Source organism: Microcebus murinus, chromosome 1 (genome assembly GCF_040939455.1).
Source record: "Microcebus murinus isolate Inina chromosome 1, M.murinus_Inina_mat1.0, whole genome shotgun sequence".
Taxonomy (NCBI): Eukaryota; Metazoa; Chordata; class Mammalia; order Primates; family Cheirogaleidae; genus Microcebus; species Microcebus murinus.
The window spans coordinates 160,827,217-160,848,631 of record NC_134104.1 but is presented as its reverse complement, the minus strand read 5'-3'; the positions used below and the strand labels follow the sequence as shown (position 1 = coordinate 160,848,631).

General features: G+C 42.0%; 1 protein-coding gene across 9 annotated transcripts in view; it reads left to right on the top strand.

Moving 5' to 3' along the window:
- The window catches only part of ERC2 (ELKS/RAB6-interacting/CAST family member 2), a 982,890-nt gene that overhangs the window by 522,621 nt on the left and 438,854 nt on the right, over positions 1-21,415 (top strand). The gene's annotated exons all lie outside the window — the stretch shown is intronic.

Genomic DNA, 21,415 nt, shown 5'->3' with positions numbered 1-21,415 from the left:
GTTTTATATAAGGATTCTCACATCTGTTCCACTGGTCAATATTCCTATTTTTGTGCCAATACCATATTGATTTAATTACTGCAGCTTTGTAGTATAGTTTGATATCTGGCATATTAATGCCTCCCATTTTGTTTTTGTTGCCTAGAATTGCTCTTGATATTTGGGGTCTTCTTAGGTTCCATACGAAGCGTAAAATTATTTTTTCTATATCTGTGAAGAATGCTGATGGGATTTTAATAGGTATTGCATTGAATCTGTACATCAGTTTGGGTAGTATAGACATTTTGATGATGTTGAGTCTGCCGATCCACCAGCATGGTATGGATTTCCATCTGTTTACATCCTCTGCTATTTCCTTCTTCAGTGTTTCATAGTTCTCCCTGTAGAGGTCTTTTACCTCCTTGGTTAAGTATATTCCTAGGTACTTTAGTTTCTTTGTTGCTATTGTGAAGGGAATTGAGTCTTTGATTTGGTTCTCAATTAGATTGTAGTTGGTGTACATGAATGCCTCTGATTTCTGTGTATTGATTTTGTATCCTGAGACTTTACTAAATTCATTGATCAGTTCCAGGAGTTTCTTGGTTGAATCTTTGGGGTTTTCTAGATATAATATCATATCATCAGCAAACAGTGAAAGTTAGATCTCTTCTGCCCCTATTTGGATACTTTTAATTCCATTTTCCTGTCTGATTGCTGTAGCCAAGACTTCCAGCACTATATTGAACAGAAGTGGAGATAGTGGGCAACCTTGTCTGGTTCCAGTTCTAAGTGGGAAGGATTTCAATTTTTCCCCATTCAGTATGATGTTGGCTATGGGTCTGTCATATATGGCTTGTATCATTTTTAGGTATGTCCCTTCTTTGCCTATTTTCTTAAGTGTTCGTATCATGAAAGTGTGTTGAATTTTGTCAAAAGCTTTTTCTCCATCTATTGAAAGAATCATGTGGTCTTTACTTTGCTTATGTTTATGTGGTGAATTGCATTTATAGATTTACGTATGTTGAACCATCCTTGCATCCCTGAGATGAAGCCCACTTGGTCGTGATGGATTATTTTTTGATAAGCGTCTGGATTCTGTTAGCTAAGATTTTGTTGAAAATTTTTGCATCTATATTCATTAGGGATATTGGTCTGTAGTTTTCTTTTTTTGTTGCATCCTTTCCTGGTTTTGGTATCAGAGTAATATTCACTTCATAAAACTTGTTGGTGAGGTTTCCGTTCTTCTCGATGTTGTGGAATAGTTTCTGCAAGATAGGTACTAGTTCTTCTTTTTAAGTGTGGTAAAATTTGGGTGTGAAACCATCTGGACCGGGACTTTTCTTTTTAGGGAGATTTTTAATTGCTGTTTCTATTTCAGCTCTTGAGATTGGTCTGTTCAGAAAATCTATTTCTTCCTGGTTGAGCCTAGGGAGGCTGTGTGTTTCTAGAAATTTGTCCATTTCCTCCACATTTTCCAGTTTGTGTGCATAAAGATTTTTGTAGTATTCATAAATTATATCTTGTATCTCTTTGGGATCAGTTGTGATATCTCCTTTTTTGTTACTGATGGAGTTTATTAGAGATTTCTCTTTTCTGCTTTTCATTAGCTTAGCCAATTGTGTGTCAATTTTGTTTATTTTTTCAAAGAACCAACTTTTTGTCTTATTAATCTCCTGAATAGCTTCCCTGTTTTCAATTTTGTTTAGTTCTGATTTGATCTTGTTGATTTCACTTCTTCTGCTGGGTTTGGGGTTGGTCTGTTCTTCTTTTTCCAGCTCTTTAAGTGGTTTGATTAGATTGTTTATTTGTGATCTTTTTGTCTTTTGGTTATAGGCATTTATGGAGATAAACTTTCCTCTCAGAACTGCTTTAGCTGTGTCCCAGAGGATTTGATAACTTGTCTCTCCATTGTCATTTTCTTCATAGAAGTTTTTTATTTCCATCTTGATTTCTTCATTTACGAAGTAATCATTTAGTAGGAGGTTGTTTAATTTCCATGTTTTTGTGTAGAAATGTGAGTTTCTGTTAGGGTTGATTTCTACTTTTATTCCACTGTGATCTGAGAAGGTACATGGTATGATTTCTATTTTTTTAAATTTTTTGAGATTTACTTTGTGTCCTAGGATATGGTCAATCTTAGAGAATGTCCCGTGAGCTGATGAGAAGAACGTATATTCAGTGGATTTTGGGTAGAGTGTCCTGTAGATGTCAGTCAGACCCAATTGTTCCACGGTTTTGTTTAAGTTCATTATTTCTTTATTTTCTGTTTGGAGGATCTGTCTTGTGCTGTCAGTGGGGTGTTGAAATCTCTGGTGATTATGGAGTTGCTATTAATCCATTTGCTTAGCTCCAGTAAGGTTTGCTTTATGAATCTGGGTGCACCTAAGTTGGGTGCATATATATTTAAAATTGTTATCTCTTCTTGTTGAACTGTGCCCTTCACCATTATATAATGACCCTCTTTGTCTTTCACTACTTTTGTTGGTTTAAAAACTAAATCGTCTGAAATTAGAACTGTCACGCCAGCCTTGTTTTGGCTTTCACTTGCCTGGAATACTGATCTCCACCATTTTACTTTTAGTCTATATGCATCCTTACAGGTTAGATGTGTTTCCTGAAGACAGCATATACTTGGCCTGTATTTTCTTATCCATGCAGCCAACCTATGTCTCTTGAGTGGAGAGTTTAAGCCATTCACATTTATTGAGAGAACTGATAGGTAAGGTAGATTACTGATCATTCTGTTGGGTTGGATGTTGTTGCTTTGATTTCTCTCTTGAGCCATTGTATTATCTGGCTTTTAATCTTTGGGTTTTGGTTGTTTTTATATTCGTGAGTTTTTATTACGGTGTTCCGTGCATAACACTGTTTTGAGTACTTCTTGTAGGGCTGGTCTTGTCTTGGCGAATTCTCTGAGCCTTTGCTTGTCTGAGAATGTCTTTATTTGTCCTTCATATATGAAGCTTAGTTTTGCAGAGAATAATATTTTAGGCTGGGCATTGTTTTGTTAAAGAAGAGTGAGAATGGGGCCCCAGTCTCTCCTTGCTTGTAAAGTCTCATTAGAGAAATCTGGTGTTATTCAAATTGGCTTTTCCTTGTATGTCACTTGCTTCTTTCATCTTACAGCTCTTAGAAGGGCCTCTTTAGTTGATATTTTGGTCAGTCTGATGACTGCATGTTGTGACATCTTCCTGTTTGCATTGAATCTTCCAGGGGTCCTCTGAGCTTCTTGAACTTGTATATCGAGATTTTGAGCAAGGCCTGGGAAATCTTCCTCTATTATATCTTCAAATAGCTTGTCCAACCCTTGAGTGTTGTCTTCTTCCCTTTATGGTAACCCTATGACCCTCACATTAGGTTTCTTCACATAATCCCACATCTCCTGTAGGCTTTGCTCTTTTCTCTTGTTTCTCTGCTCTATCTCTGTGTCGGTTTTATTTAGTTGGAGGGTGTTATCTTCAAGCTCTGAGATTCTTTCTTCTGTTTGATCTATCCTCTTCTTGAGACTTTCCACTGTATTCTGTAGTTCCCTGAATTGATTCTTCATTTCCAGGAGTTTGGTTAAACTTTTCTTCATTGTGTCTATTTCTTTAGTGAAGTTTTCTTCTAGGTCCTGGAGGCTTTTTGTGGTTTCTTTGTGCTGGTTATTGAGTTGTTGTTGCAGGTCGGTGAGTGTTATTATGATCCACATACGAAATTCCTCTTCTGTCATTTTGGTTGCCTGATTTGGTTTGGTGTCCGTTTCTAGGGGGCTGGTGCTCCTCTTTGGGGGTGTGTTTTCCGTTTCATTCTTCATATTTCTTGAGTTCCTTCGCTGATTTCTTCCCATATCGGTCAGTTGTTGTTTCTTTCCTTTAGGTTTTTGTTTGGCTATTCACATGCCTTGTTTAGTTTCTGAGCCATTAGGTGGTGTCTGTGGGTGAGATTCGACCACTCCCTGTATAATGAGTCAGTGGGTGCCATGAAAAGGCTGTGCAGGATGCCGTCCCTGTCAGTAGGTGGCGCTTGCTTGGAGGAACAGGCTATGCTGTTGATTTTGTGTCTTGTTATCAGCTCTTGTTCTGGGCGGAGCTGGGTTGGGTAAGCCTGCCCTCAGGCACCACCAATGCTGTTAGCATGGGTCTAAGTTCTGTTCTCTGCTTCCAGGATAAGCTGTCAAGGCGGGCCTGGAATGGCCCCGCTCAGCCAGAAAGTCTGCTTGTGGGGGTGGAGCTGTCTGAGACCCACAGTCTAGAGCAGGCCTCACTTCTTTCCACCCTCCCCAACTCCGCAGCTACTCCTGGGTCTCTGCCAGCTGGCTAGACCACACGCCACCAAGCTTCCCCGGATTGTGATCCCGGCGGGGAGGTTCCCTGCGCAGATACGCCACCTGGGCTGGGCGTAAGGCCTCCTTTTGGGAGAAGGGTTGCCCTCTAGGATGCTGATCTGCCACTGAAGGCACACACACCTCAATAGACTGTTCACATATATCCCTCCTGTGCCCCGGGCAATGCTAGACCTCGGTGCATGGGATCTGGTCTGTAGGTCCGACCTCTGGGTCCCAGAGTTCAAACTGTATCCCCACCAGGTTGAGGATTTCCGGTCCCAGTTCACCCACAGGAAGCCCAAGCTGGGTCTATGTCTCTTAGCCTCTGAGTCTGCACTGTTCTCCTGGGAACACCGTGCCAGCAGCACCTGGGATGGCTGGCGGGTAGGGAGCTCACAGTCTGAATTCCCCTTAGTCTGTTGTAGGGCCCCAAAAGGGAGGGTCCCGTTCCTTGGAGGTGCCTCCGGCTGGTGGCTGTATTGTTTCTCTGGGCAGCCGTGGAGCTAGCTGGCGGCGGCCGTCTCTGGGCTGGTGTGCACAGGTCTCTCCACCCGCTGGGGAGCCCACCAGCAGTCCCAAATGCAGGGGAGGCGAAAGGCAACTTATCTACCTACCCTTCCCACTGTTCTCCAGCCTGCTCTGGTGGTCTCAGCTTCCAATTCTCCTCCGCAGCCTCCTCCCATGTAGTCTCCCGGGGTCTCAGGTACCCCTCCTTCCGGCCCTCGTCTGCTGTATGCTCGTCTTCTTGCTTCGTTTTTCTAATTTCTGCTAGAATCTGTCTTTTCTGCAGAGACACTCTGTCTGGCGGTGTTTCTCGTCCGCCATCTTGATCCTTCCCCCCTGAAAAATTCTGTCCTGTGATTTCTTTTGGTATTTTTACGGTTTGTGTCATATTTCAGGCTGCTCTAACAAAATATCATACACTGGGTGCTTTATAAACAATGGCAGTTTATTTCTCACAGTTCTTGAGGGTGGGAAGTCTGAGATCAAGGCCCTGGTGAGGGCCTGCTATCTGGCTCATGGACAGAGCTGTCTCACGGTGTCCTTACAAGGTGGAAAGGGAAAGCAAGCTCCCTTAGGCTTTTTTTTATAAGGGCATAATGCCATTCCCAATCACCTCCCTAAAATCATCACTGCAGAGGAAAGGATTTCAATGTATGAATTGGGGGGGGGAGGCACAAACATTCTTTTAATACTTTTATGTTTCTGTTTTTTTGCATTAAAGTCTTTGAACCATGTGGAATTTATCTTCGTGTAAGGTATGAAGCATGGATATAACTTTATTTTTTTTCCTAGGTCAGGTGAAGTTTAAATGTCACTTTTTGCATTTGCCCTTTACTGGAGCTAGAGCAGCCCAGATTAGTGTAGCCTGTTGTGAGTTCATGTAGCTTCCCACCAGAACGTGGGGCACACTCCTAATTGCTTGTCCAGTGTCTGTGTTTCAGTCTAGTGGAACCTCTATCTGGAAAGGATGTGCCTTATCCAACCAGTGCCTACAAAATAGTAGACATTTAATGAATATTAACGAATGAAGAAATAATGTGAGTTATGAAGAAATGGCCCTACGAGGAGGTAGAGACGAGGAATCAGATGCTGCGGAAAAGGCATGCGGAGTAGATCTGAGTCTCTGAGGCCGTGATGGAGGGGCCAAGTCAACGGGGTGGTGATGGGTTGGCCAGTTCTTGCTATGCGGAACACGTAACAAGCCTGTGTCTGAAGTCACCTTGGACCCTGAATGGCTTTCCCGTGCCCTGCTGTGAGACCCAGGAGGAAGATAATTTTCCTCATCTTCTTCTTGAGACGCCTAACTTCTCAGCTTTCCTTGGGTTCAGTCAGACCCACCTGCATACTTGAGATCCCTACCTAATTGTTGGAGGATGTAGGAGCAGGCATGGAAAACACGGCAGAAGCTAAGCACAGAGAGGTTTGGGCTATAAGCCATGTTTTAGACACTTTGCAATAGCTAGGTGGCCCTGTGAAGTAGGCAGATTGGAATGAAAATCCAGTTTGGCAAAGAGGCATTGCCCATGGCACAGGGTGGCAAATTCTATATGAATGTCCTGGGCATTCAGAGGAGGAGGTGTTGGGGAGATTTCTATGAATGTGATGGTATTTGAACTGGACTAGAAAATGGAAAAGATTTTCCCAGATGTTCCACAGTGGCACTAGGTGGGGAGCCTAAGGAATGCAACAGAAATGGGAAGATACAGGCCATGCTCAGAAGTAATGGTGGGGGCTGTAGCTTAGGCTCTGAAAACATTTTGAACTTTTTGAACCTCGGAAGAGCATAGTCAGGAGAACCTTCTTGGGCAGTTAGCCCTGTAGCGTCTCTGTGCTGGAGGAACAGGCAGTAGTAACCCAAGCTAGAAGAAACACTGATGAAGAAGAAGAAATAGGTTTAAGAGATGTAGGGAAATTAATGAAAATTTTTTTAAAAGCCAAAAATATAAAAAGCATCAGCTTGTATCTCTATTCTCCATAGTTTCTAGAAGAACAATGCTGTGTTCCATCAAGGAAGAAAGGAAAAACAAAAAACCTAGCTACGGTAAGAGCAGGAAGGAAATAAAGGCATGGTGGAAGACACTTTGTTTCGGTGGTCTGTAGCCGTTGCTGTTGTAGCAGCAGAAATAAGAACACTTTGCTGGGTATTTACCACGTGCCTGGCACGGTGCAAAGTTTTCTTCACAGCAGCTCCAGGACAGTAGGTGCGATAAGTCCACTTTTGAGGTGTGGAAACCAAGGCTCAGGGAAGTTAAGCAACTTGCCCACTCAGACACAGCTATTAAGTAGTGGAGCCAGAATTCAAACTCAGCCAGTTCCACTCCAGAGCCAGCATCTCACACACTGCCTCCTGTTCCACAGTGGAGCCTTCTGTGCTAGCATCAGCTGGTTTGGCCCAGGCACTCTTGGTGACACGGAAAATGTCGGGCACTGGATGCGGCTGCTTGCTGCCTCCCCATGGCTCCACATCTCCCTGGGCTAGCACTGCGCGTGGCCAGTTGGAGGGCCCTGAGTGCTGGAATGCCGCTGGGGCCGCATGCTGCGCCTGTTTCCGGCCATGCTGCTCCTGTGATCCTGATTGGGTAATTGTTGAATCCCAGTGTTGCTGATTGGATATTAAAGCTTGTTGCTGATTGGATGTTAAAGTTTGATGTTGATTGGATGTTAAAGCTTATAGTTGATTGGACACATTTTGAACCCTGGCAAGGGTATAAAAGCAGGAAGAGCACAAGGAAGGGGGGTGGTCAGAAGATCAGAAGACAGGAGGAGAGCTGTAACACTAGGTGTGCTGAGCCTGCCAGAGGAATAAAGGCTGTTCTCCGACTCTTCGTGTGCTGCTGGGTTCTTTCCCCGGTCAAGAGCTGTAACACTAGCTGTACACTTGCCGCAACATTTGGACCACAGGGAATACTCTCTAATGTGCTGCTTTGGGGGCAGAAAGCTATTTCTATAGCACAAAGGGTTCCAAGCCTTGATGAAAACCTCTTATGATGGAAGTTGAGAAGCTGTTTGTGTTGGCAGTTCCAACAAGCTTTTTTGAGCTGCTGGACCAAGACTTTGCCCTCTGTTGAGCAGGAACGTGAAATGCCTCTCTCTGAAGTGTGTCTGAGTGGGCCTGGGCGCAGGCCTCTGGGAGCCAGCGGCTTGCAGGCGGGAGACAGCCTTCAGCTCTAAACCCCAGACGGCAGGGATGGGAGGCCTTGGCCGTCCTTCCTCACACCTGCTCGAGGTGCTCCCTGTGGGGAGCTCTGGGGAAGCAGCCAAGAGAAAGATGTATTCTCAGGAGGGTTTTTCTGCTGCTTCCAGGAATCATTTTTGGGACCGTTCTTCATGGCCCCACACAGCATGTGATTAGAGAATCCCAGCACCATAAAAGTTGAAAAGAAATGAAGGCCTTAGTTGTGACACATGATGATTTTTCCCCTTCTGGAAAACAAAACAGCTCTCTGAAGGAGAGAAGGACTTCTCTTTAGCCCGAGTCTGCACCTCCTTGGGCGCTTCTCAGAGACGAGCGGGATCCTAGCCGCACGAGCGTCAGGCAGGCCCGCCGGGAGCGCCCGTCCTCCTCTTCTCCCGGTCCAGAGGCATCGGGCTGCCCGGATGCAGGCTCTTCCTCCTACAGAGCTCGGTCCTTTTTGTTTTCTGTTTTTTTTTTTTTTTTAACTTTTTAACTTTAAACTTTAATGACTGTATGCCTGACAGAAAGGATTTGTGTTGGCTTCTCAGTTCTCAGAGCTGCTATGGAGAGTGGGACTTCTTTTCTGGTTTTTGTTTGTTTGGTTTACTTTCTCATCTCACATAGACATTTTACTTTTGTTCAGTTCTCTAAAATTAAAATGTTTTGAGTAGAGCGAATAACATAGCTTTCCTTAACTTGTCTACATCTAAAATGCTAATGTAGGCTGTTTTTATCATACAGTCAACTAAACTTTGTGAAGTTTGAAAGTGCACACCAACTTTTGAAGACCTTGTATTTTTTTTTTTTTTTGAGACAGAGTCTCGCTTTGTTGTCCAGGCTAGAGTGAGTGCCGTGGCGTCAGCCTAGCTCACAGCAACCTCAAACTCCTGGGCTCGAGTGATCCTTCTGCCTCAGCCTCCCGAGTAGCTGGGACTACAGGCATGCGCCACCATGCCCAGCTAATTTTTTATATATATATCAGTTGGCCAATTAATTTCTTTCTATTTATAGTAGAGACGGGGTCTCGCTCTTGCTCAGGCTGGTTTTGAACTCCTGACCTTGAGCAATCCGCCCGCCTCGGCCTCCCAAGAGCTAGGATTACAGGCGTGAGCCACAGCGCCCGGCCAAGACCTTGTATTTTTAACATAATTTAGGGGAAAGATAATTCTGAGTGCCTTTTTTGGAAAGTTTTGCTGTTATTCATTAAGCACTTTCCATAGGCCAGGATCTGTGCAAAACACTGGTGTGCAAAATGTTTTCTAATCCCCACAACAACCCTGCAAGAAGGGTGGTATTAATTTGCCATGGGCAGGTGAGTAAACTGAGGCTTAGTGAGGTTATTGTTAATCGGCTTAAGGTCAGTCTGGATTTGAACCCAGGTTATCTCAAGAGCAAGGGACATATGGATACAGGCACATGTCACACTCTGTTGCATGCCATAATAAAAACAATTAAAACATTTTTTCATTCTGAGAGCAATGGGGAATAGGACTATGTTTTAGGAAGATGTCTACCTCATATCTCCCATACAACCAATGCTGGGCTTATCATCCTTTCCTCCACCCATCCTCCTACCCCTCCATCTAGTTGGTGCTTAGTGTTGGAACTGGCACAACATCCACCATCTTTTCTAAGATAAAAAACTCCAAGTGGCTTTTCCCTCTGTGTATCTAATCCAGAAGATTCCATTTTTCTCATTTCCTTTTCCCACACTCAGTGCTATTGTCCCCACTGGTCATTTGGACTATTTCAGCAACCTCCAGAGAGTTCCAGTCTGTCCCAGTCTTCTGCTCCAGATAACATCAGTAAGACAGCACTTCGTGCCTAGAAGACCCTGTTGTGCCCTGTTCTTCACACACTGGGCGAATGGCCAGCTCCACCGCCTGGCTTTGTAAGCTCTTCACACTCCAGCCCTGGGTTGCTTTCACATCTCATCTTAAAACCCAGTGTGTACACAGAACCCGTTCACCCCCTCCTTTTCCATCCAACATTTGCCTTCACTGAATTTTTCCTTGTTTCCTACTCTTGCGAGACCTTTCCCATCTCTCTACATCAGAGCGTACCTTCCCTATGGCCTTCTCTTTACCTGAAAAAACCTCTGAACATCCTTCAAGTCCCAATTCATACGTCACCTTCTGATTCCTCCCCAAAGACAGTAGTTCTACATGGTGTTCTGACAGTACTTAGTTAATGTTATTGTAAAAAGCATTTTGTTGTCATTTCCAGCTCCATGTTTCTCCCTTCCACGAAACTTTCAACTGTCTAATGATAAAGAGGGTATCCTCTCACTTTGGCGCCCTCTGTGCCTGGCCCTGGTTAGTGCTCCATAAATGTTGGATGAATGGATGGAAGGATAGATGGAAGGACAGGTATGTTGATTGGCAGCAGGGAAGCCAGACAGGAGCTATTTCAGTGTCTGGACAATGGAAAAAAAGCATGACCTAAGGTGTCATCAATAAGAATCAAGAGGAAGTAACTGTTTTGAAAGACATTTTAAATTAGAAGGATAGAGCATGGTGATCCAGTGTATGTGATGTGGTAGGAAGATGGAGGACTTACTGCTCCTTAACTCTCAATCTTGGATGACTTTGATGGATGGAGAGAGTACAGAGTAAGGAGGGTGATTTTGGCTGTGGTGTAAGGGCACAGTTGAGATTTTAATTTTCCGTATATCGAGATAATATGTGGAATATCCAGGCAGAATTGTTCTATAGACATTTGAAAATTCAAGGAACATTCAGATCCTTGCTCCTTAATCACCCAGAGGGTAATTCAGGCTCTTGCCTGGCATTCCTTTCCTCAGCTGCACTGTTTGTCCCTACCCTTCCCCATGCATCAGTCTATACGTTTCTGACATGGAACGATGTCCAGAACATGTTGTAATATGTATAGCATCATCCATTGTATTTTTAAAGAGATGTGTGTCTATGTTTGCCTTTTGCCTAAAAGCTTTCTAGAAAGATTGATAAAAAGCCTTTACCAGTGGGAGTGGTTATTGGGGAAAGTGGATGGGGAATATAACTTTTCTTTTTACAAGTCTTTTATACTATTTAATTTTTTATTACTAGCATGTGTGATTTTTTTATTAAGATATATTCACATACCATAAAGTTCACCCTTTTAAAGTGTATAATTCAGTGGTTGTTGGTATAGTCATAAGGTCGTGCAGCCATCACTACTATCTAACTCTAGAATTAAAATTTCATCACCCCAGAAAGAAACCCCATACCTATTAGCAATCTCGCTCCACTCCCCCATTCAATACTCCCTTCCCCCAGCCCCTGGGAACTACTAATCTATTTTCCGTCTCTAAAGATTTGAGTATTTTGGACATTTCATATAATTGGGATCATATATTGTGGCTGCCTCCTTTCACTTAGCATACTGTGTTTGAGTTTCATCCGTGTTGTAACATGTATCAGTACCTCATTCCCTTTTGTTGATGAATAATATTCTATTGTATGAACGCACCTTGTTTTGTTTATCTGTTCATTAACCGATTGACTTTTGGGTTGTTCCCACTCTTTTGCTGTTATAAAAAGTGCTCCTATGAAGAAGTTGTTGTTTGAACATATGTTTTCATTTCTTATGTGTATGTCCCTAAGAGTGGAATTGCTGTGTCATCTGATAATTCCATGTTTAACTTTTTGAGGAACTGCCAAATTGTTTTCCAAAGTGGCTATGCCATTTTACCTTCCCACCGGTAACACTGGATTGTTCCAAATTCTCACTAATGCTTGTTATTGTTTTTTTTTTTTTTTTATCACAGCCATCTTAGCGGGTATGAAGTGGTATCTCATTGTGGCTTTGATTTGCATTTCCCTAATGACTAGTGATGCTGAGCATGTTATCATGGTCTTATTGGCCATTTGTATATCTTATTTGGAGAAATGTCTTTTCATATCCTTTGCCCATGTTTAATTAGGTTATTTGTCTTTTTATTGTGTGATTTATATATTATGGATACTAGACCCTTATTAGATATATGATTCTAATTTTTTCTTGTATATTAGTAATTTTACACTTTTATTTTATATATTCTATTAAAAATCCTATCCAAAACACAATAGTTAATATTTTAATAAGTTGAAAGAGAGATAGCTTAAAAAATTATGCTCTCAGAGAAAGCAAGTAGATTTATACTATTATAATTAAATATGTTGCTTACAAATAAATTATCAGGTGACAGCATTAAACTGGCACTGCTTTTTTGAGGATGTGATGAAGTAAGATTAAGAACAGTTTACTGAATATTAAGAACTTTTAAAAAGTGTAATCTTGACCTCACACATATGTACTCCTATAAACATACATGTGGCCACATATGAAATAGATGTTTCTCCTCTTTTGGTCATGTCTTAGCTACCTTCGAAATGGACCCTTACCTTGAATATTTGCTTAGTTTTTATATCTGCTGATGTGACTGAACTTCAAAACTTGAGCCACTTCCAACCAAATAATTTGCCCATTTAAATGCTCAGGGTATGGCCTCATTTTATAGTGCCATAAAATGAAATTTAAAAAGCCTCTCCAGAGAGCTGTGATTACCATTTTTTTCTTTAGTTGTTAGCCAAGCTAATAAATATTCTTAGCAGTTCTGTCATCGTATGTCATATAAAAGCGGATCTAATGATCAAACCCAAGAGAGGATCCCAAGCACCACAGCCTCTGTGTGGCTCTAGAGGAAGAAGTGATCTACCTGATAATTAGACCCCTGGGTTTCGGAAGCAAGACTTAACACCCCCCCAGAGGGGTGGATGAAGGGGCCCTTGAAAAGGTTGGCTTACTGCAGATGGACGGGCTGCTAAGGGGAGTGAGGTGTCACTGCATCCCCATGGTGCGGTGTGTTCCCAGCCTCGCGGAAGAGATGCTTGGCTGCAACTGGACAGTCGCAGTGGCCTCTCTCTTCACAGGCACACACTGGTGATGTGCACGTCTCCTGCCGGCATCTTGGCTTTCCTGTCTTCCAGCTTTTCTGGCTCCCTAGCATAGCATCTTGGGGTCTATAGCACATGGTCTCTCTTTGCAAAGGTCTCCATTAAAGCTTGGGACCTTTCTCAAATTTTTGACAGCCAGTAATTCATGAAGGAAAAATGAATTAACTCCATTTTAGCATAGATGTAGGGCGAGAGAGTTGTTTGGACGTGATTGCTGCAGGCTGTTAAGACAGCTACTTAGCTTTCAGGGCTGGCAGGAGAAGGATGAAAAGTAATGAGTTAACCTGCTAAGAATTTGGCCATTTTAATCATTCGAGTCTGGGTATACTTTGTTCCATTTATGCCGAGTAGGGAAACAGTTATCTTGATAAGCAGGGATTTATCTCACCCCCACCTCTCAGTGGCTGCCTCGATTCTGAGTAGAATGGAACCTTTTATGTAGCAAGGGGAATGGGCATGCTTTGTATGAGTAAGAAAAAGAAAAAAAGCCATTGGTATTTTTTCAAAGTTCTTATCAGCAAAGAGCATTACCGAGAAATCCAATAGGGTAGTGATGACATTCAATTTTATTTGTACCAGGAATGCACAGATGGCTGGAGTTAGCAGCTATTCATTTTTAGCACATATCTCTCCTTATTGTTAGTGGGAATTACATAGACCTATCGAAGGGGAAAATAGAGGAGAGTCTGTAGTATCAAATAAACGTATACCATTTTGTGCAAAGGTCACATACTTTGAGTAATTCCTTTCTATAATTGTAACTTACCGTAGTTAGTTTATTCTTTTTGCTGAATTTGTATGTTGTCCTGGTATTTTTAATGGCCTGAAGAAAAGCATTTCAGCAAACTGCACAGGTCTGAGACTTATAATTAGTCATTGTGGCTTGCAAACTCATGTGAATAGCTCAATCAAGATGTGTTTTTACATAAAAGTTTCCCTTCATTAATTGCCTGGGAAATGCTTTCAGTTCATAGAGATTTGTAAATCTATATTATAAAATATCCAATTCCCAACAGTTTAGTCAGTGAGAAGCCTGTATTTTGTTGTTGTTTGTTTGTTTGTTTTTGAATCCTCATGTTTTCAGGTGTTGCCAGGACTTTTCCTTTAATCAGTTTCCTCTAAAGAACAATGTAGAAAATAAAAACCAACAGCCAGGGAAGCTACTGTTCCTTGTCATTACACTTCTACATTTGAAAGGTTAACTAATACTGTGGTTTTCTAGGAAATCCATATTAAAATTTAATAATAAAAAATAAAGACCTCAAATGGAAAGAAAATAAATTAATAATTAATAAATTAAGTCTGCAATGACTTAAATATATAAGCAACACAGGACTTGAGTTCACTGTGTGAACTCAATACAAAATACAAAACTCAATACATAATACAAAAATGTATTATGAATTTGACACATTTTTTTCGAATTGTGTCTTAGTCTTTTTGTACTGATATAACAGAATAGCACAGACTGGGTAATTTATAATGAACAGAAATTTGTTTCTCACAGTCATGGAGACTGGGAAGTCCAAGATCGAGGACCTGGCATCTGGTGAGGCCCTTCTTGTGGCATCATCCTATGGCAGAGGACAGAAGGGCAAGAGAGAGAGTAAGAGAGGACCAAACTGGTGTGTTTCTAAGGAACACATTTCTGCAATAACAGCATTAATCCATTCATGAGAATGGCACCCCATGACCCAAACACCTCCCATTAGGTCCCTCCTCCCAACACTGCTACATAGGGGTCAAGTTTGTACCACATGAACTTTCGGGGACTTGTTTAAACTTTAGCAAACAGAATGTTGCTTTCCTCATGGGCTGGGCTTTGGATATGTTGACTACAGAGGGGTTTTCAGTGTCTTCAGCTGGGAAAGGGAAAAGTCTTTCTTGCTGATTTCTCTTTTGAAGGAAACATTCTGATTTTATAAGGTTCAACAAGAAAGAATTTAGGATGTGTATCAGCAAATGAGCCTTATAATAGTCAGAATCACTACAGAGGCTGAGAAATATGAGGTGGAAACCTTATTAGCAGAGCAAATCACCCATTTTTTGCAAATGAATTCCTTCTTTCTGCTTTGTCTTGAATCTTAAATAGTGTTCATATTCATCTAATTAATGTTGATGGTGTTTTTCTTATAAGAATAAACAATTAGAATATTTTATTATCCATAGAAAAATCAGTCTGTACAATATAACTTTAAATTATTTCTCATTTCTAAATTATGCTGTAGCTACATTTAATAAAAAGTCACTTATACATTATCCTATAGGAACTTTTAAAAAGTTTAGCTATTTTTCAAATGTATGTCAGCTGGAAAATGGTGTCCCTGGATGCTGTATGAAGAACGTTAGAGCAAGCTTACCCCTGTCTGTCTTCGAAGGGTCGCACGTGGTTCTCAGTCTATGTACTCTCTGTTTCGTGCAGTGGCCAAGGCCTGGTGTAAAGGAGAGGTGCCCTCAGAAGCACTCTTCAGGGGTGTGTGTATGTGTGAAATAAATATAAACATAAAAGGAAATACATAAATGTAAGATGTGCATATGTGTGTGAAATAGATATAACAGTGCGCGTGTGTCCGCGTCCTCTGAGGCGGGCAGTGGGCGTCCACTGAGTTTCCTGGTGAGAAGCGGAGGAGGCTCTTGGAACAGCACGTGGTGGGCGGCAGCGGCATGGTTTTAGAAAACAGTCTCATAGCTGGGCAGTGGGTGTTTTATTTTCAGTAGTAGGGATTATCCTGGTTAACTGTAATAGGAAATTAGCAAGTGTAGTAAGTGTGAGAAGGTGGTGTCAGGTTAGGGAAATGACATGAGTTTTGGAGTCTAATAGATCCGGGTGGAGCCCAGCACTGCCTCCCTCTGGCTGGATGAGCTCTCTACCCAAGTTGCTTACCGGCTCATCCTCATTTTCTGGTCTACACAGTATCTATGTTGTTGAGTTGTCACGAGGATCAAATGAGATGTGTATATAACGTGAACATCGCCTTGTCCACAGTGATGCTGGTAAAATGCTTGCATTCTGTAGCATGAGTGCTTATGAACTGGAGTTGGGGTCCTGGTGGCTGCTCTGTGGATTTAGGTCCGGCAATATTCCTAAAAGCTGGGCCATCCTGCCCCTGGGAGCTGCAGAAACACTGCCATCCAAGCGAAAACTAGAAAGGGCGTGGAAAACTGTGGGTGCCCAGGGTTTTCCTGCATCCCGCCAGGGAAAGATCCTATCCTGATTCTAGTGGCATTGTGTTCCTTGAGGATACAGGCTTGGTGAGGAAGAGGGAAGCATGAGAGGGAAGGCTGATGTTCCAGGGGTCAGGAATTTGCTGATGGACTCTCAAGACTTATTTAATCCTATCCCTTTGTTTGTTTGTGTTTTTATTTTTTGGTAACGGCTATTAACATACCCTAGAGCAAGTGCTCTTTGGAAACCATTGAGTCAGGAAAAACATGTCATCAAGTGAAACTGAAACAGGTGGCATTGCAGTGATGAATTTTGGAAGTGGTTAATTGTTCTGAGGCAATTGTGTGAGGAAGTGGTTTACGCCCTCTTTGCCGATAATTCTGCCACTTTGTTATCCTTGATTGATTTTTGTTTCTTCTACCACCACTGATTCTGTTTTACTCATTCACATCAGGCTACGAGAAGAGGTTTGAGTTATGAGAAGAAGAGTGGAAAGAACAGGCACTTATTTTTGCAGTGTGTTGTCATGGGGATAAATACTTGGGAAAGCGTAAGGATGCATAAATTACCATAAACCCCTCATTGGCCATAAGTTAAGCCTTCTGAGATGTCTCAGGTTGCATTGATGAAAATGGTTTGGAAGAAGTTTGGGACAACGGAAAAATGAAATCTGTTAGGTAGATACTAAGGTAGTTGCTAAGAACTGTTTGAAATTGGCAGTAAAAAACTTATGCTAATGAATTTTAGAATAACAGTAAAAGATTAAAACAAAGGTTTAAAAAGTTTTTAAAAATAATTAACACAATTTGGACATTAGTTAATGTCCAAATCTGTGCTGTCCAGTAGAATAGCTACTACCTTCATGTGACTATTTAAATTAATTAAAATTAATTACTATTAAAAATCCATTCCACAGTTATACTAGCTGCATTTTAGTGTTCAGTAGCCACATGTGGCTAGTGGCTACTGCATTGGACACCATAGAAGTAAAAGATGGCCATAATTGCAGAAAGTTCTATTGGATAGTGCATATGGGAGACAGAATTCTGACATAGCCCCATGCTCTCCGACCCCTGGTTTTTATACCTTCATATAATCTCCTCCACTTGACTGTGGGCAGGACCTGTGATTTGCATTTAGTTGATAGAATATGGCAAAGTGCTGGATGCTGTTCCTTGAACAGGGTATGTCATATGGCAAAAGTGCTGGGCTACCACTCCCATGGTTATGCTGTACAATGTAAGACTCCATCTTAGCAGACTGGTGAGAGAGATTTTCCTGCTAGCCTTGAATAACCAAACACCCATGCTGTGAACTGCCTAGGTGAAGGGCCACCTGGCAAGGTACTTTGGATGGCCTCTAGGACCCGAGGGCAGCCTCTAGCCAACAGCAAGCAAAAAGCTGGAACCTCAGTCATAGAGCTGCAAGAAGAGGAATTCTGCCAACAATCCGAATGAGTTTGGAAGCACATTCTTCCCCACTTATGCCTATAGATGAGAAATGCAGTCTGGCTGATGCCTTAATTTTAGCCTGGTAAGACCATGAACAGAGGGACCAACTAAGTAATCTGTGCTTGGATTTTTGACCACAGGAGCTGTGAGATAATAAATGAATATTATTTTAGGCTGCTAAGTTTGTGGTAATTTGTTATACAGCAATGGAAATGTAATTCACCACTGGTCTAAATTATCTTTGGGATGGTCTGATAAGCTGCTTCTCAGACCAGACCCTAAAGAGAGTATACCTTGCTTTATTGAAGCTAGCGCTTTTTCTACCTTATAGAGAAAAAAAGATTGTAAATTTCAAAAAGGAATGTCTAACATCAAGAAATGGGCAAATGAGGCCGGGCGCTGTGGCTCACGCCTGTAATCCTAGCTCTTGGGAGGCCGAGGCGGGCGGATTGCTCAAGGTCAGGAGTTCAAAACCAGCCTGAGCAAGAGCGAGACCCCGTCTCTACTATAAATAGAAAGAAATTAATTGGCCAACTGATATATATATAAAAAAAATTAGCTGGGCATGGTGGCGCATGCCTGTAGTCCCAGCTACTCGGGAGGCTGAGGCAGGAGGATCGCTGGAGCCCAGGAGTTTGAGGTTGCTGTGAGCTAGGCTGACGCCACGGCACTCACTCTAGCCTGGAAAACAAAGCGAGACTCTGTCTCAAAAAAAAAAAAAAAAAGAAAAGAAATGGGCAAATGAAATGAACAGAAACTTTTCAAAAGAAGACAGAATAATGGCCAGCAAACATGAAAAAATGCTCAACATCTCTAATCATTAGAGAAATGCAAATCAAAACCACAATGAGATATCACCTAACTCTAGTGAGACTGGCCTCTATCAAAAAAATCCCAAAACAAATGTTTCAGCAGTGTGTACAGCTATTGTTACAGCTCTTATTCATTTGACTGGGTAAAGAACCGAGCAGCAGACAAAGAGTCGGAGAACAGCCTTTATTCTTCCACAGCAGGCTCAGCACACCTAGTGTTACAGCTCTCTTCGTGTCTTCCCATCTTCTTCCCTTCCTGCCCCTCTGTCCCTGCTTTTATACCCTTGGTGGGGCTCAAGAAGCGTCCAATCAACTACAAGCTTTAACATCCAATCAACAACAAGCTTTAACATCCAGTCAACAACAGTGGGATTCAAAAATTACCCAATCAGGATCACGCAAGCAGCATGGCCGGAAACAGGCAGCAGCACGTGGGCCTGGGGGCATTCTGACACGTGGGGTCCCGGGCAGCACGGTTAGTCCCAAGAGGCTGTATGCTTCGGGGGTTCCGGCCCCAGCAGCATGCCCTCCAACTGGTCACGTGCAGCACTGGCCCGCGGAGATGCAAAGCTACATGGAGGCAGCAAGCGGCCGAGTCCGGGCGCCCACCATTTTCCACATCACAACAAATGCTGGTGAGGATGCAGAGAGACAGGAACACTCTTACACTGCTGGTGGGACTGCAAATTAGTGCAACGTCTGTGGAAAAGAATTTGGAGATACCTCAAAGAACTAAAAATAGAAATACCATTTGATCCAGCAATAGCACTATTGGGCATCTACCCAAAAGAGCAAAAGGCATTCTATAATAAAGACATCTGCACCCAAATGTTTATGGCAGCACAATTCACTATTGCAAGGATGTGGAAACAACCCAATGCCCATCAATTCATGAGTGGATTATTAAAATTTGGTATATGTATACAATGGAATACTACTCAATAATAAGAAACAACAGTGATCTAGCACCTCTTATATTTTCCTGGATAGAGCTTGAGCCCATTATCTGAAGTGAAGTGACACAAGATCAGAAAAATAGGCTCCACTTATACTTGCCATCAAATTGGTGCTGACTGATCAACACTATGGTGCTCACATGGTAGTAATATTCTCCAGGGATTGGGGGTTGGGAGGATAAACTCACAATTAAAGGACACGGTGAGCATTGGTAGAGGGGAAGGGCATGCCTCTAACTCTTGCTTGGGTGAGGCAAAGACATAAAATGTAACCAAAATATTTGTACCCTCATAATACCTGGGGGGGGGAATAAAACCAATGTCTGAGCCTGCTTAGTATGTTCCATTCGCTTTTGTGACAAAGGTCTCATAATAATATCTGATAGTATTTTATCATTTTTATATAGCATAATAGATAAGACCATGATCTTTGGCATCATAGAAACAATGGTTCAAATTTTGCATCCTTTACTTATGAACTGTATGATGTTGGGCAAATTACTTAACCTGTCTAAGCCTCTGTTTCTTCGTCTGTAAAATGGGTATAAAATACCCTCCACATAAGGATGTTGTCTCTTTTAACTGGGGTTATATTTTTGCATTGCTTTGCACAGTGCTAATTCATAATTCTTAACTGGACATCTGAAAACAGAGTTTTTTTTTTTATTTAACAATATTTTAAAATAGATTTCCGATAGCAAATAATATAAACTCCAACACATTATTCTGTACTCTAATTTGGAAAATCATCCTATAAGATTTTTATCTTCTTACACCTCTGTTTTATTTTATGTCTAGGCGGCTACAGCCTAATTCCAGATTGAATGCAATAAAAGTAGGTCTTGCATGTACAAAGTGCCCCCAGTGCTCATAGGCTGCTTGGGCTGTATATTGTCTGGGCAAATCGCCCCCAACCTCTGGCCAGACTGTGGAATGTTAGTTTCCTCCAACATTAGCCCCCTGGGGGTCAATTTTCACAGTTTCCATGTGTTTTTATATTACCCCAAACTGTAGATACAGCTGACACCCTACCAAATTGGCCCTAATGTGCCTGTGTCTAACGGTGGAGTCGTAGGCTTTTAGAAGGATACAATACTCCATGGGATTGTGGCACTTATACTAATGTCTTGTTTTTAAAATATTCAGATTTCATTTTCTGATTTGAAAAGAAGTGAATGATGTGCAAAGAGAAGATACGAGGTGGCAACAGGGTAGGAATTTTAGTCTTCTGCCTTGCCCTGTCTTGGCTTGCCCCCGTGGTCCAGAAGTTCTGTCTTCAGATCTGTTGCCTGATATCTGTACTCTCTTCTCTTTACTTTCCCTTTCCCTTTTGTTGAACTTCTACTTTTATCTTCACTCATTTTATCTCCACACTCTTTATCTCTGATTCCATCTGTTTGTACAGGAAGAGGAACCAAACTCACTGTGATACGATGAAGTTCCAGGATGCAAAATACAATAAACATTTCTTATTTGGGGGTAGATTCATCCATACAAAAGGTGGTCACATTGAGGTTAACAGGTTCAGAGAACGGAAATTAATGGGGAAATTGCACAGCACCCTTGTTGGTTTTGTGTTCTGCTTCGTATCTGGGTCCTCGTTTCAGTAATCCTTGTTGCCACTGTGCCATTTAAACTGTTACACTCTCACCTTCCCTTCTGAAGCTCCCCTAGTGGAAAGCTAACCTTCTCAAATAACGACCTCATCTGTATCTAGTTCTCTAATAGTCAACCAAGCTGCCGCCCAGGGGTATCCCATGAGGGTTAGAGTAATGTTTCTTGAAGTGGCTGTACTACAGAATAGAGATTTTCATTTCCGAGATTTTCCATTTCTGATCCATAGAATTTTCTTGGCTGCTTAGAAGAAGAGAAAGCAGGAAAGTGGTGGGAAGAAACTCTGCAATATTCTCCACAATTGGTTAGCATAGCACAGAGGCCAAGGGCTTGGACATAGTCTCTGGAGCCAGACTGATTAAGAATAACACTAGGTGTAACACTCACTAGCTGTGTAGCTTTGGGCATTTTCCTTATCTGTAAAAGGAATAAGCAAATACAACCTAACTAATAGGGCTATTGTGAGAATTAAGTAAACTAATATAGGTAAAGTACTTAGAGCACGTCATGTGATT